The sequence below is a fragment of the Neopsephotus bourkii genome, unplaced genomic scaffold (genome assembly GCF_033783945.1).
Source record: "Neopsephotus bourkii isolate Nb327-2 ecotype Australia unplaced genomic scaffold, CSIRO-AGI_Nbou_v1 NB_1768, whole genome shotgun sequence".
Classification (NCBI taxonomy): domain Eukaryota; kingdom Metazoa; phylum Chordata; class Aves; order Psittaciformes; family Psittacidae; genus Neopsephotus; species Neopsephotus bourkii.
The window spans coordinates 4,392,678-4,409,718 of NW_026902242.1; the positions used below are offsets into that span (position 1 = coordinate 4,392,678).

General features: G+C 42.3%; 1 long non-coding RNA gene across 1 annotated transcript; it reads right to left on the reverse strand.

Moving 5' to 3' along the window:
* Positions 1-1,308: 1,308 nt before the first annotated feature.
* On the reverse strand, positions 1,309-15,856 carry LOC133226099 (uncharacterized). Its single transcript, XR_009729403.1, has 4 exons — positions 15,705-15,856; positions 3,398-3,467; positions 2,437-2,635; positions 1,309-1,449 (listed from the first exon to the last, which is right to left on the reverse strand). It is a non-coding gene; the product is annotated as an uncharacterized LOC133226099 (long non-coding RNA).
* Between the last annotated feature and the right edge of the window lie 1,185 nt (positions 15,857-17,041).

Here is a 17,041-nt window from a genome sequence, read left to right on the forward strand (position 1 = left end):
GTTGAAACAAATGGTACTGTACTACCATTATACAGCACAACCTCCCTGCTAGGGGTGTCGTTTCAAGGCCACTCTGCCTGAACTACATTATTCTTAGTGGTTTGATAATTCACATCTTGCCACAGTACACAAAATACCTAATTATCAAAAGCAGCCTTTGAAAAGCTGGACTGTGCTCCATGTAACCGGGACTGACTGTGGCTTGTCTTGCAGTTTGTCTTTGGAGACATCTGCACACTGCTGAATGTCCTGGCCTTAACCCAGCAGAGCACTTTAACATGCACATGTATTTATACACACAAATAGCCCCTCCCTCATTTTAACAGGCCATGCTTTGAAGTTATGTGCATGTACGCATTGCTGAACGTATAAACGGGGGTCACCACATCAATTGTACAGCACTCAGGGTTGTGTGCTCCCCATCTTACACCCTGTTATTTTCAGCTTGTCCTCAAATCTACTGCTCAGTGTAGGGAAAGGCTGATGCAGCCTTTTAGGAGGAGACTGAAGATCAGGGAGATGACTGGTAGCAAAGAGTAAGCAGCTTTGTTTCATAGTGTTTAATATGAAAAAGAAACAGAAAAAGGTGATGGCTCTGTACTGGAGGGTATCCCAGCACCTTTCCAGTCCCCTAACAGGACTGCTATCCCCACACTTCTATCACTGTTTCTCAGCAGAGGTTCTCCATGTAACCAAACACACAAGGTCTCCCTGCAGCATTCCAGGGAATCCCACAAACCCTCTGAAGAGAGGAGAAACAGTCTCCAGTGGTCCGATGACCTGAAGCAGATCTCACCAGGTCTGTCAGCATGTCAGCTTAGAACGGAGGCACAGCACCCAAGCCGGGGCTTTCCAACCATGTTGTGTTTGTGCTCTCAAATCACAGTGGGCTGATTCTTCACTGCTTCACAAATCCAGTGGTCATTTACTCCAGGGCAAACCAAGTATGAATTGTTGCTATTCTACTTTTTCACCTGATTTGCCCTCACTCTGCTCACACAGGCAGAAAGGAATTAGCCCTGAGAAATGCACCAGTAGCTGAGTAGCATGTACATGACATATTAACCTTTTCTTTATATATATATATAAGGTGGAAAAAATCCCCAGCTGGAAAATTCGTATAGGCATGTATGAACTAAAATGTGCCCGAGAAGGGACCAGTACCTCCAACCAGTTGAGAAAAAGGAACAGTGCTAAGATGAGCATGCAGATGTATTTACAAAGAGCAAGGGATGCACATGCTGAGCCAAGCAAAGAAGGGGCAACAGGAAGAGGCATGAGGTCATTCAGCCCAGAAAATGCCTTTGACTCCCAGCAGGGCTGGAGGAGGAGGAGGAGGTGGTTGCTGTGCTGTGACTTGGCCCAAGGTGAAGTCATTAGCGGTTGTTTTAAATGAGGTTTCTGCCATGAGGTCCCAGCTGATCTCCATGAGAAGTTTATATGTGGTTACTGAAAAGAGGAAAAGAGACTGACACCGCTGAATGAGAAGACAGCATCGAGCAATCAGCTGCCAAAGAACTAATCTCATTAACTCCTCCTGAGATTGCAGCCGTCAGTCTGCAGCCGGTAGCCAGTGGAGGACTGAGCACAATGAAACATCTTTTAAACCTTATTTTGCTCAGGCCCTCTTCCTGATCTTTTCTACATGTTTGTTCTGCAGCTCCTTAGAAGTTACAGCTGCTGAAGGAAGAAGTGAAAATCCCCCCAGGAAAAAAAACTGGGAACCTGCTCTCCTATGCAGCTTCATGCCGCTGGGTCAGTGATTAACAAAGCCAAGGTCCTACTGCAGGGAAGCTAAATGGAGTTCATTATGGACATGAAAGTTAGCAGGGCCAGAAAGGTGAGACTATAGGAAAGAGGATGAAATAAGAGCCTAACAAGTGTGGATTTTACTTCCTCGATGCAATAAGGACAGCTTTTAACTACCAACTCCTCTAAAAATACATATATAGATAATAGTGCCTTTAAGAGAGGTACTGTCCTATATACTATACTGGTTTCTATATAGTGTCTGGAATATTAAAGTTATAATGCATTACTTAAAAAACTCAGTGTTGTGCTGCAATGAGTAATCTTTGTCTTGCACACTGAGTATTTGGTTTTTCACTTTTTCCTGGAAAAAAATAGGAAAATGGAAAGAAAGAAGAACAGCATTGAAGTGGAGTAATGTTCCTAAACTTGGATTGAGATATTTACCCCAAACCCCCACTAAACCACAAATTTGAGTGCCCTGGGGATGATAAAAGAGGATTTGCTTGGCCCTGAAGTCTGCAAGCAATAGCCTGTGTCTCACTTGCAGATGATATCTGGCCACACACTGCAGCAGTGCACACATGAAGAGGGTCAGCTTTTACAGTGTGTCCTATTTTCTCCCCCAAATTGACAGTGAGCAATGGCTCTTTCAGGAATGCTTCTGATTAGGCCATTTCCACTTACCTGATTTCACACTGGCATTATCCCTCTGTTCCTGTCATTTGTTAAGAGAACCTGAAGTTTTCTGCTACAGCTGCCAATGTCCTGTATCACCAAAGAGCCCAGGTTGCTCCATCACAATCCTCCCAAGGTGATGCTCAAGTAGGTGTCAATCCATTGGTGACCATGGCCCATGTAGAAGTTGCTTAGAAATAAAGCTTACCTGCAAAAGGTGTATGTGATGGTGAGGCTAGAAAACCAAGTACTTTTGAAAGCAACTTATTTGATTAGCCTAGAAAATTCAGGCACAAAGGAGTTATGAGAAGTAGCAAACAGAAGACCCAATGAAGCTTCAGCCCATAAGAAATCAAAGGCTCCTGAGAAGGAGTGGGTAGGCAAATACCTTTATCAGCACATATATCCAGTAGCTTCAACATGTAAATAGATGTTTTCAGGGAAACTAGAGGATGAAACGTGACTTGATGTGCCTGATTCCTGACACCCAGAAAACTGCATAGAAAAAGGAGAGTGGAAAGCAGCTGTGGAATTGAAAATGCATTACTTGGTCCCTGTAAGTAAGCCTCAAGGATCTCTGTGCAGATTAGCTCTGTCAATAATTTTAACCATATATAGTATGCTAACATCTTTCACTTTATTCCTTTTGTGGCCAATATTTTAGTGTTACGTAAGTTATTTTTCTGAATTAATAACCACAGTTGCACCAGTCTGGGGGGAAGGGGACTTCAGACCTTTTATGAGATACCATTTAGGAGATGATTTGTTGTCTAAGCAACCCTTAGAATAGGCAGGAAGAATCAGATGTTAGAGTAAATTAATGTGGCATTAACTTGCTTCCAACAGCTTGTTAATGGAAGTGAATTTAAAGAACAGCACATCCTAGAAGGGGGAAACTATTCCTGTTTGCACTGTTGCGCAAAACCAACCCCAGAATAAAGCCAGAGGATGGACACAAAGAGCTACTTACCATGAACATCCCCGAACAACTGCAGTCTCAGCAGAGAAAACAGGGAGGGAACAATGTAAGTCCAAATAAACTGGGCAAGAAAATGGACAAAAATACTAACTTTGATCACTTTTTAAAAGAAGAATTTTGATGAAACTCCCTCAAACCTTACAGCCATGTTGTTCTTCAGAAGGTAAAGGGCAGTTTAAAATGGGTTCTGTGACAGAAAATCGAGTATTAAGGTGAAAATCTGCCTTGCAATAGCAAAAAATACGCCCTAATAATACCAAAATAATAGCAAAACCCACCATAGTGAATGGCAATCAGTGTAAGAACATTGCTAAACCATGTAAGGTCCTAAAAATACCATGCTTTTAACTTTGTTCCCACTGTAACCCATCCTCAGACTCGAAGAGAAAATAAAGAACAGAGTTTGTTATTTTGCTCAGATAATAACAGTTATAAAACCAGATTAACTGTCAGTATCATGAATTAATATCACCGAAGTAGAGAGGCTCAAATAACAGGCTTGGGCCATAAGCAAAGCAGCAAGCTTACGCTTTGACCTGCAACAGGATAGCCGCATCGCTCGGGTGGAAAAATGCTGACATAAAATGGAATAGCTGTTTAATAATTCTGTGTGCTTTTACAATCATCCACATTTTGTTTTGTTCTACACACAGAGGCAGCGTTTGATGTTAAAACATAACACCCTCGCTACAAAAGCTGACGCTCATGTTCAAAATCTACAGCTTTTAGTTCATGCTTTCAATTCCCCTCTTTTTTCTCCTCCTTTCTGACGGTATAAATGATAACACGGTTTCAAGTCACTGCTCCTTCCCTGGAGTTGAGCAGAATTGAAAAGATCAAAGTTAGTGCAATCTTGTTCAAAGGTGAAGAGGTGAGATCTGATGTGTGCCGGAGGATCAGAGCAAAAAGAAACACACAATGCTTAGTGCGCGACACCTGAAGCCCACTTTCATCGAGGTACCTCATTTTCATCTCAATGCATTTGATGGTAAAATATGGAAGAGCACAGGATTAGTTTGATTACAAAGAGAAGAAACCCAATACTGAAAAGTAAACATCAGTAAAAGGTGAAAATGATCACATTTTTGCAGTTCATCACGTTAAATTCTATATTCCTTACTTAAGCAGCATTTACATAATCAAGATGAAGCCATTACACCCATGAAGTTCCAAGTATTGTAATGCTGTTGATAGTCAAAGAGTTCCTTGAAAATCACACTTGTGTTTTCAAGGGGGCTGCAGACAGGGTCATCTAAAAGGGTGGGGGTTTTCTTCCCATAAAATGGTCGTGTAACTGATGTGCCCTGACATAATGCATCACGATGAAACACAGCTGCCAAAAAAGAACTTCAAATGATGCCCTTTTTCTGGAGAGGGAAAAAAAAGAAGTGATAAGAAAATAGGTACCTTTTCAGCAAAAGCTTTTAAAGGTTTAAAAGCACAGCAACCACTAAAAGGTTCTCAGGTAAGGCTTCTTCCCTCAATTTTGTCTAAGTACCTAGAAGCTAAATGGGGGAAAAAGGGTATGGAAAATAATGCTCCAGCCTCTGTGAGAACTAGAGACATCCTAACCCCAAGAAACCATGACAATGGAAGAAAAGATTTTAATGTCCTACCACGGCATTTTCAAGCACACAAGAAGATCCATTTCCTAATTACTGGGAATTGTGCTACATTACACTAATAATGCTGATCTGAGAATGCTTTGGCAGAAACCTGAACTTCAACTTGGCAAAGTAGTCACAAACATGCATGCATTCAGGAATTGAACAGAGATCCACATTGTAATTTTCCCTTCCTGAATATGTAGTTTCTTTTGCATACATCCTAGGGCTGTTGCTATAGGACCCTCCTAAAATTCCAACCTGGACTTCCCTGCCTAAAAGCAGTATTATTGTATAAATGGTCTATTACAGGCCAAACCTTGACCTGCAAATCAGGTCTGATCAATAGTACTATAAAAGACACATATACAGCCCTCCTAGGAGCAATCCTACACAGCTACCTGCCAAAGCCTATTTCTCAAGGATTCACTCAGCACATCCACACCCAGATTCCCACTTCTGTTTCCCTTCAAGTCTCAACCCTGCCAGAAAATCTGCTAAGGTGGTTTTGCCTTCCAGTGGTAGCTCCAGAAAACAGCACATGGAGATGCTGAGGTTTGCAGGCTGGGGTTCAGGGACAGGACGGAGACAAAGACGACAAGACACCCAAAGGAGAGATTAAGAAAGCACACGCAGAGCAGCTACCTCCAGCATAACGTATGTGCACGATTAGACTGGATGCAACTGAATCTTTCATCAAATTATTACCTTATCCTAGGTCAAAAATGATGTTCAACCTTCAATACTTTGTGGACTGTCAACTGACACACGTTTCTACTAGTTTTTCTCTTGGCTACAGAAACATCTAAGTCCATCTATCACAAAGCATAACCTAAAACACACGTAAGCAGGTCCCAAAGGGGTGACATAATCTGCTGGTTCACACATGTTAGCACAGGGCTTAGAGGAGAGAAATCAAGTCCTCGTCACGCCCTCTTTATATGCATTTCAGGTCACCATTTCTTATTTTACCTTAGGAGTACAGAAAGAATTGATCTATTGTTCTATGTCCATTGCCAGTCTCCTGAGCAGATAAAAGTGCTGTACATAGACTAAATCTCTTCCCAACAGGGAATCTCTTTGTCTTTCATAAGAAACGTTGCATTGGCATAAAATATCTATGGATCAGTCACGTTGTGCAGCACAAAGCGGCTGACTTGCAAGCAGAGGTTGTACTGACCGCGTGTCATGATGCTTGAGTTCACTCTTGCATTTGGGTAGCAGCAGACAGTCGTGCTTGCTGCTTTGAAAGGGGTGACCAGCTGGGATTTCAGGCTTCTTCTGAAGAGCTCTGCAGAACTGGCTCCAGGCATTTCTTTAACCAAACATTTCTGCAGTACTCAGAGGCTCTCAGCAAACCTAAGCTCCCCTCTACACTAGTGTTTTACATACATCATGCATAATGTACTGTGAGCATAAAGAAGGCATTTAGTCACTGAAGACTCCACCAGCAGCGCAGTGTTTTGAGGTTTGGCTTCTCTTTCCTTTCCAGTTTTAATGAACTGTCCCATTTGCACAACTGCAAACAGGCAGTCGCTATTCTGGTACCCATGACAAAGTCTTGCAAGGTGGGAGAATAGGCCATATGTACCTCACTGTTATTGTTCCTTTCTGTATTTGTATTTGTTCTGGGCTGATCATACCATGAGGGGCTGTGCCCATGAATCCCAACTGGCTGAGCAGTGCTATTTCATGGCAGGGCAAGTCCAGCAGTAGGGAATTCAGGCAACATAGTGATTTCAGTTTCACTGCACTGCTCTGCTTCTTGGGAGCCTGCAGGAGATGGGGGCCTGTGTCGCCATCATAAATCCAGGCACATACAATGCTGGAACTTCTTACATGGCTTTAAGTCTCCAAGAAATGTCAGCCTAATAAATATGGGATCGTATTTGCTATTTGGGAAAAGATATTAATTAAGCAGGAAAAGTTAATAAAAAAAGACATTCCCCAAAATGATGCAACAGGAAAAAAAACATTACTTTTTTCTTATTCATGGCTCTATGAATGCAAAATGCCATGGATTCTTCATCTTTAATACCTAAGGGATTTATAAGCATATTGCATCCATAAAGCTTGCTTCATCAGTACAGTACACAGCCCAGATATGCATATTTAATTACTCTGAAAGTAATTTACTTGTACAGATGGTGGTATTAGAAGGTCTTACTTGATTGAAATTACTTCTATTTGAAAAAGAATGTTATTTTGCTATGAAACTTGAGTGAAGAATTCACTCTCATTACAGGTGAAAAATACTTGACAACTGTAATTCATTGGTGACTAATCTAATACTTCCTCAAGAAAGCTCTTGCTTCAGATCTTACAAATCAGAGCATCCTCTTTGAGGTAGATCTACTAGCATTTCATATCCAAACCTGCTTACCGTAAGGGACCCCGACATGTTCTTGGGGTAAGGGAATAAGAACCCACAGATTTGTTCAGCATCCCCAATACTTCCCAAGCAAAGAGACACTGCATCTTCCTATAAGATTAAGGGGGATTGAAGTAAAAAGGTGCATTTCAGGACAACACCTGCCAGGCATAAGATTTCAGGAAAGCAGTGACTTGATGTTCATGTGGGGAGTTTGGGACAAGCTCTAACAGCTTGCACCATTAAATAACACCCGGCTCCAACCACTTAGATACCTGCAGCTTCCAGGAGCAAACATGCAACAGGGGCAGGGAAAGCTGGCAGCATCCTGCATTATCTCTTACACCCTTCCCAGGAAAACATGACTTCTTCAAGGTGATTGTTTGCTTGGACTGCACCATAAAGCTTTACATGTGTTTGTTAAGACTTTCTCCAGCCAACATCTGTCTTTATTAAAGCAATGGCTATCTCAGAGGTGGCTGCCCTGGTTGCTATGGAAAGAATTCACCTTTTACTGAAGACTAAATGGCCACAACCCACATAAAGGGTCCTGAGTGGCCCTAAGATGTGTCCTGCCTTCCCCTTTCCCACTTGTCTCCTCCAGACAACTTGTTGACAGCCAATCTGATTTTCAAGGCCTACCTGGAATAAAGTGCTTTGTCCCTTCTATGTCACTTTAACCTTGTGGTCTGGATTTAATATAACAAACAAACCCCTGTGGACCTGATTCAGAGGGCTGGAAAGCATGTATATGTCTGCAGAAGGTGGAGGTGATGGGTGAGCTGCACCTCTCTAAGACTGCTAGCACCACACACCTTTGTCACACTAAAATCAGGAGGGCAGAATAAAAACACAGTGGCTGGATTTGCAACACCATGGCAGGGAGTTGGAACTGGATGATCTTAAGGTCTTTTTCAACCCAAACCATTCTATGGTTGTACATATGAAGGGCTGTACAATCCAAGCTAGGTCTTAGTGTGTGTAAACATTTCACCCAGGCAGAGCAACCTGGGTGCCAGTGGAAAGAAGGACTGGACATGTCCTCCCCTTAGCAAATCTGCTCCTGCTATAGCAAAGGAACTGTGGTGCTCTGCCTGTGGGTGGCATTCCATTTCCAGGCTGCTTTGCTTTTTAATCTTCCTAATTAAGAGAAACCTTTATCTCCTTTGGTTTTCATGCATTTATAGCATTCCACTGTTTCCATTCCAGAATTTCCAATAGCAGCTTTCCCAGGAAATTTAAACACTTTCGCTCCCACTGAGTTCAAAAGGGATCAAGGTCTTGTGGTTGCTGCATCTCCAAGTGGCTGCCCAGAATTCCCATGCTCATACTCATCACTTCAGTCTCCTGGCTGGCTAAGCACACAGAGCAGTGCTGCAGCCACCCCTTGCATTGCTGCACAAATCCATGCTCCTGATCCTCATTCCCAACCCTTCAGCATGGTTTTTCTCCAGGGCATTTTCTATGGGGCGACCCCATAGGCTCCCCAACATCACTATTATCCTGCTCTTCCAACACTGGCTTTAACCTTTCAAAGCCCTGTGACAGTGATGAGAGAAGCTGAGTTAGGAATTTGGAGGAGTAAATAGATGCAAAGCACAGAATGGCTGTGGCTGAGCTGCTCTCAATCACAAAATGTCTCTTTGTAAGTATATCATTTTAAAGCATGGAAATTCAAAGCTATGTTTTGTATTTCATAACACAGAGTCAAAAGCCCAAAATAGAAGAAGCATCTTAACAGTTTTGTCCCTTATTTTCATACAAATTCACACACACATGGTTATACACATTTAAACACAAGATCCACAGTACGTTTTTCAACAATATCATTCTTTAGACACTGATAAATCAAGCAAAAATGATAGGGGGATGTCAGAGCATCACTAAAAATGTCACCACAGTTAGCAAGCCTGCTTGCTTCAACAAAAAGTATTGGTGAATAATCATTTGTCAGTTAGCACATTAAAAAAAACCCATGCCTGGTGTTCCTTGCCTAACAAACGATGGGAATGGAAACCCTGTTTTCTTGCCAGGTTATTTTCATTTCAGGAAGAGAAAAAAACAAGGGAAACGTGGAGAGAAGAATAAATAACAAGAGGCAGAATGAGGGGGGGAAAATCCTTCCTAATGGTGCTGTTGCCTTTGTCTTTCTCACTCTCAGACTCCTCTCCTGTACCATACTGTGCCAAACCACACACACGCAGGGCATCCTCAGATGAATCAGCACAGTGGCACGTGGACTGGAATGTACATCAGAGGCACAAAGGAGGTATTTGAAGTTGTATTGATGAACAAATCAGAGACAAGAGCTTTCTGGAGTGGTTTTCTCTTTGGAGGAGGAGCAGGAGAAATAAGATTGTGTGGCAGCTTTGGAGAAAAGGTGTTTCATCTTTCTGGTTTACATTTACATTAACCACAGGCTCTGTTCAGCTTCACCCTCCAAGTGATAAATTAAAGCAGCACACACATAAGCTGTAGATGGTTTTTCCTTTATCTGTCATTCAGAAAATACAATCTGAAAGATGGCATGTACCAATACAGGCTCCTGAATCCATCCCAACACTACACATCAGGGGAGAGGGGCCATGCTGGGGTATGGATGGGTACTGCACCGGGAGAGCATGGCCAAGCACCATGATCCTAGCTTTGCACACGGCTTCTCCCTACCATAGGGAAATCTCAGTTTTGGGCAATCTCACCATAGTAATTCACTTTGCTGAAGTAAAACTGACTATGTCCGCAGGCCCTCAGGTCTGTGCTGCCTGGAGACTTCTCTGAAACCAGCCAGCAAAGACTTCACTTGCCATGACAGTGGAAGGACCTCTAGAAAGCCTGACAGCAAAAGCTGTCATAAAGAGAGCTGGAAGGCTCAAGTCTGATGCCCAAGAATGCAATTCATCTACTGTGTGTTCAGACTCTTCCCACAGAAGTTATCAACATAACTCTATGCTACCTGTGAGATGTCAGGCCAACTTATGAGTAGAAGTTATACCCATCTGTAGGCAGGGGCCTTGTATTTGGCTTGCTCCTGTCTGCAAAGTCTCTCCTCTAAACCTTTTCTTGTTTGTTTGTTTGTTTCTCTTTTCTCTATTTTCCTCTTCAAAACAGGAAAACCAGATATGGGAACCATTAATCAAGCAAGTAATAAACTTAATGTCAGCCAAGGGGAAAGATGGAAGCAGAAGAGAGGCAGACAAGACACTGTGGCACATCTCCTGAGGAACAAATGATAGCACTTCTGCAACTGAACTGTAGATCATATGAGATTGTCACAAAGAATGAAAATACTTCTGTTTCATGTATTTCATTGGTAAAACAGTTTAACCATCAGGAATTTAAAACACTAATATTTGTATATGTGCTGTTGTGTCCATCACTAAGAGAAGTTTTTATACTGAGGGAGCTCCAGAGGTGGAATGAATCTCTCCAGCCTGCCCTTTGTAGCCCTTGTTTTCCAGCCTACACCCTTGACTGAGAGCTGAAAACAACACTAGAGCATCATCCTAAGGTAAACAGTGTCTGAAATGCAAACACTTCCCTATGACAGACTCTGAAGAACACCACTAATAGACTCTTACATGGAAAAATCTCCCAGTGCTCCAAGTGGATATTTTCCCCAGGAAAGACTTCAGAGGTTGGCTGTGTACTTTCAGAGGATTTAAGGCCTGGATGGACTTAAATATGGACAATGAAACAGAACTGAGCATCAGTCCCCCAGTTGAGTGGGAAATATCCTTCGGAAAGCCATGGAGTTTCGACAGGAAATTTACCAGTCCCAACAGGAATCCTTCCAGTGCCTAATCACCTCCACTCTCCAAACTGTACAAATGGAAAACTCAAGTCTTCATTTTCCTGGCTTTAATCTCAGTTATTTGATCTGTTTTGTGTTTGGTTTTGCTACAGCTTTGGCCACGTTACAAGCCTTCAGGTAACGTCTTCACTACACCAAGTATTTGACAAGTTAATAAACTGACCTGGCTCCCATTGTTAAAAACCATTATTTCCCAGACCTCAGCTCATCCCTTCAAGTCTTTTGAACCCACTTGAATTTCTCTCTATCTTTTCACTGGACAGAGCACTCCAGCACAAGGCTCACCAAGAAAATACACGGAGGTCATCCCAATTGCTTGTAGTTTATTGCATCCTTTAGTAGGGATTCAAGTATGTTCTGCGTGGCCTCCTCAGAAGAACAAAACACTTCTTGTTTGGTTTGTTTTTTTAGCTTTTTAATTAAAAAGCCCCACTCAAACTCCAACATTGTTGGTGATGGGAAAATGAATCATTGCCGATATTATTCCCTTTGTGCTGCTTGAATGAGTAAAAGTGCTTGCAGCAACAGAAGGATGAGTTGAGGGGAAGTAAATGAATGCACAATCCAGAGAATGGATGAGTGTGCGTATGTGTGCACAGGGGGAGGCTCCTGGGGGGTATTTGTCTTGTCTGTGCATATATGGACTTCCGGAATATCCAAGTCCTATAGACAAACTATACAAGCCCCTGATTATTCCCTAAACTAACTTGGAAAACTTAAACTAGAGTCAATTATGGGGTTTGCAAAACCAGCAAACCAGCTGAGATTGGGTTTAGTGAAGTGCTGAATCCAAATATAAAATCAATCACCTGTTGGTTTATTATATTATTTATTGCCCCTCTATATTACAGGTGCCAGGATGAGAAATTAGCTATTATTTGTAGGTGTTATACATATCTAAATTAAACTGGGTATTATATATAGCTCTGTACACAACATGTCTGTGACGGAATGCCTGCAAAATGCCTAGCCCGAGACTACTTGAGTTGGCAAAAAAACAATCAGTTGCAGCAAGTTGAAACTTCTGTCAACTCTATGGAATGAGAAGGCAGAAGGCTGCGCCCCCCAGTATCTCTATTACGTGGATCAGAGGGGGAAAGGAATCAAGAATTAACACTGGAAATGTTTAAATATGTCAGATGCATGGTGATTGTAAGTGCTGTTACGAGTTACAGCAAGGGAAAGGTGTTGCTTTCAGATTTAGAAATGCTTACTACAGCCTAACCTCTTTGTCAACACGTTTGCAACATCCATTTCTAAATGAATTACCTTATGGAGGAAACCAAAAGGCAGAAAACTAAAGAAATAGGGGTCAAATTCCTCCTGTGAGATCTACCTTGTAAAATTATCCAGAATGTAATAATACCATGTTATTGACTTAAGCACAGTTCCCTGTGACATGCTGCAGCTGACCTGTAATTTTTATCCTACATGTTGCCAGCACTATTAAAATGACACTTGTGAATGTAAATTAAGCTCACAAAGGGGACAGATTGTATGATTCTGGTTTCTCTCAGATGCCTGTAGGCTATCACAGGTTCCATATGTGAAGTAATTATGTTCACTGAAGGAAAGAATAAATGCTGTCAAATTGTGTACTGAGAGAGAAAGCAGCTATTATATTGCAGTAGTCACTGGAGCATTGCCTCAGAAAGTGGAAAGATGTATAAGAAAATAATAAAAAAGAAAAACTGGAGCAGAGCTATATTAAATATAACCTTTAAATGAGTATCTGCTTTTGAATATATCTTACACAAAGTTAATATATCACAAATAAAAGCGTTTCGGCTCTTTCATCCTATTTTTCTTCCTCACATCTAGAGGGAACAGGGCAGACTATTTATCGGGGGGTGGGGGGGTAAAGAACAGATAAAGCAACACCTTCTGCAAACCCTGAGTAACAGCAATGAGGCTGGGCAAGGGCACTGCCAACGACTGTGCAGCCCAAGCACCAGGCTGCAGCAGCACTGCAAAAGACTTGGCTTCAATCACAGAAGCCAGCAGAGCTGCTAAAAGGTAAGGGAATGTTCCCATCACCTCCACAGTGCTGTTCTGCTCTCCTGGACAAGGTGAGCCTAGATGCAGACCAGCAAGATCATCAGAAAGTGCTGTTCTCTTTGACCAACACCTCTCCCTGGAGTCTATGCGCATGGGAGGACTACCAACCAAATCCTTGAGTCCACATCAGCAGTAACAAGAGATTAGGTACTAGCACTGCTATGTCCCATCAAAGTCACAGCTTGTAGAAGACCATTCCATTTACACACTGTATCTGCTTTTGTGAAAATAGAAACTATGAGATTCGGGGGGGTTGCTTAGGTTAAAAGATCAGCCAGGCAGCTTCTGCAGTCTCTGCATGCACCTGCACATTGCACTGAAGAAAAGGGCCCCCACTTGCACCATCAGATACAGCTCACATCTCTTTACCTAAACTCTCTATAGGTTAAAATAGGGCAGTTACATCTGAATTGCCCGTCAGGAACAGGGCTTGGCACATACTGTCCCTGCTTATCCTCTGTGTGACCGGAAGCAAGGATCAGCCTGCTCCAGCCCTGCTTGACTGAAAGGGTTCCCAAACCACTTTGGGTTTTCCACCCCCAGCACTGTGAAGAAATTAAGGCCTCACCACATGTCCTTATTTCAGCCACTGCTTTCCCACCTCTGTTTCTAAGGTAAGAGCAAACAGCACGTGGATCCCAGCAGGGATGCACAGGGTACACAATTCCTGTTCCCATCCCACCACAGCCCCAGCCCTGCTCACTCCCCAGCCACTTATCTCCACAGTGCCAAACCTGGCAGGGAATTACCACTAAGGGTCCTCAGCAAAAACAGCTCATCTCCTCTTTGTCCAAGGCTGGCTTGGTAAGGAGAGGACTGTGAGCACAGCACAGAGCTGTGTTCAGACACAGACATAAGCGCAGACCCAACTCTGCCATCCCTTGCACTAGCCCTCCTCTCTCCTTCCCCACCCTTACAGCTCCTGCAGGCTTCCAAAGTACAGCGTGGCTAGCTGCTCTTTAATTCCTACCCATGTATTTCTATTCCTATCCTACTGTTGCCATCCATGTATTCCTATTGATTCAAGCACTGGGCCAAGCTGCAAAGGGGACTGAAATCCTCCTCAAGACCCCATAGCCATGCCATGCTCCCCACTGGATGTCACCCAGTGGTTCAGACCCCTTGCCTTGTCATGCACCTCCAGCCTGCAGCACGCTTCCACAAATCCCCTCAGGATCCTAGGGATGCATGTACCCTGCCAAAGTCCTTCCCAGGCAACTTCTGGGGCGCGTGAGGGTGCCTGTGCATAAATGAAACACTGCATCACACAGACTATTAATACCAATTGGTCCCAGATGGATGGGCAGTTAGATGGGCAGACAGGCAGCCTGCCTGTTTTCAATCAAACACAGTAGCAGTTGTACAACACAGTACAGCTTCTTCTTCCTTAAATAAAAAGCGGAAATCCACTGCCATTTCCTAAGCAGTTCCAAACTATTCAACGACTGTTTGCAGAGTAGCTCGTGTCATATGTGGGAGGCTGAAATGGAATGTAGAAATGAGAGGGTTTTTTCCAGTTGGCAGCATTGACAGCACCTATAATGTATGACTCTCTTGGATGCAGTGTGGCAGAAGCAGGGCGAGAAGCATCCAGTGCTATTCACTAGAGAAACTGTTACACATAAAAAGAGAAGGCAGAATCAATGAGCTCAGGATCATGGCAGGAAGGAGGGAGAAAAAGGGGGAAAGGCGGGGTTTGCTCTTGTGGTTTTAATAAGGATTTGTGGGGTAATGTGCAAAGGTAATAGAGCTGGGTCTTTAATAATAACAACTAGAACCAACTCTCTATGTTAACTGACCTTTAAATATTATTGTCCCTTTCAGTTTACCAAAAAGACTTTTACTTCATGAAAGATGTTATTCCACTCTGTTTAAAGATCCAATAGGCTAAAATATGCTAAAGTGATGACACTTAGAATTATCTCATAACCCCTTTTTAGGATAACTTGCATTATTTCCATGTGATTTGAATGTGATTTTTTTTTATTTGTTTTTAAATGTATTTTGAAACCATTTCAAATAATAGGCAGATATTGCCTGGACATTCAGGTTATCGGTAATGATACTAGGGTCTTTCTCAACAGCTGAGTAATTACTTCCTTATTATACTCAAGGCAAGTTGAAATCACATGCCCTGCTGAAGATTCAAACCTCCATTGCAAGGCAAAGGCAGCATTCAGACTGACATTTTACATACCTAACCACATTTCTTATAGTAAGGACAGCATCCATGGTATATTGCCTTGATAAGCTGTGAAATGAAGACAACTGGGAGCACCAGAGAATAAATACTACTAATAAAGAAGGTCTGCTGTGGAGGGAGGGGAAAGGCAGCACTTTTAAATGCTACATTTTCTCATCCTGCAGCACCACTTTCCACCCCAGGGGCCTGCCTGCCCCTGGCTAACGTCTGTTATAGCCCAGCTACCTCAGCATCTGGTGGGAGAAATGTACCTTTTCCCAGGCATCCTTCAGCTCCAAAAGGAAGGAAAAGTGGCACAGATTGCAGACGTGCTGAGAATGTGGATAAGTGAAGACGTGGTAAAGTAACACATGATAATAAACATCATCCAGCAATCCACTTCTGGTTATAGTCTTCTGGCACTCCTGGTTATAGTCTTTCATAATGAAAGAGAAATGAATGGTCATTTAAGTGACAAAACACTGTTAAATGATTAAAAGAAACACATACACAATCAGCAAAGAACTGAAGTGGAAGCTATAAATAAAACCAACAACCTCTTGTGAGAGTTTGAGCATTCTGTGATTTCAGCAAAACCGAAAACAGCAAAGACAGAAGGGACAAATTAAGTAGGAAGAGGAAGGAGGCTAATTTCATAAATAAAGCCCGTAATATCGTCTAAAAACAAATGCTAGTTACAATGCACTCATAGGCTGTGCTTTGGTTTAGGTCGGCTCTTATTTCACCCCCGCTATTTTTAACATTAGGAATCTAAAGCAGACAAACCTCATTTTTAATTGACTAGTACAGTTCATTTCAATGGAGCTAGCAGCCAAACAGATGCAAAATCTAAGCAGAAGACTTCAATAAAATGCTTGAGATAATCAGAGCATACCTAGCTGATGTATAGCTCCTACAGAAAGACACACTACTTACTTACCAGTTTTGCATCTTCCAATGAATTAACAACAAGAAGCATTATTTCTTTCCTGACTCCAACAACTGTTCAGTGAGCTTTGGTAAATTCTAGGTCAGATATTATACACTTGACAACAGCGCATTACGTTAGAAATCTGCAGCGATAAGAAAACCACACAGTAAATACATTATATCCAAGCAACAGCAGAAAGTAAGTTTGCATTTCATTTGCTGTGGGTTGCATAAGTTGGTAAGTGTTTTCTGGCAAGTGTCCTTCAAATCCCCAAAATAATGCATCTATTTTATGGTATTATCTCATTTTCTATTATATTTGTTTGTAGCTCTGCAATGAAACCATATTGTTATTAAGGGTATCGTTACACTAGAAAATTGCACTACCTTTTAAAACCCTGCTCTATTTTATGTGTATATAAATAGGAACGTTATGACCATATGAGATTCCTGTTTGTCCTTGCTATACTCTTGACACTGCTATAAATGCAAGCAGAGCACCAGGTCTGAAATACTGCCCCTTTGATTAGCTGCACAGACCTCTTTTTTTTGCTCTCAGTATGCAAAACCTAGCCCTGCTAGTTATGTCCTCAAAAAAGTGCCAACACTGTTTCCTTTACCTTTGACCACCAAGATGGGCCTCTATGCATCTGTATTTGTACAGTATGGTGATGGCAAA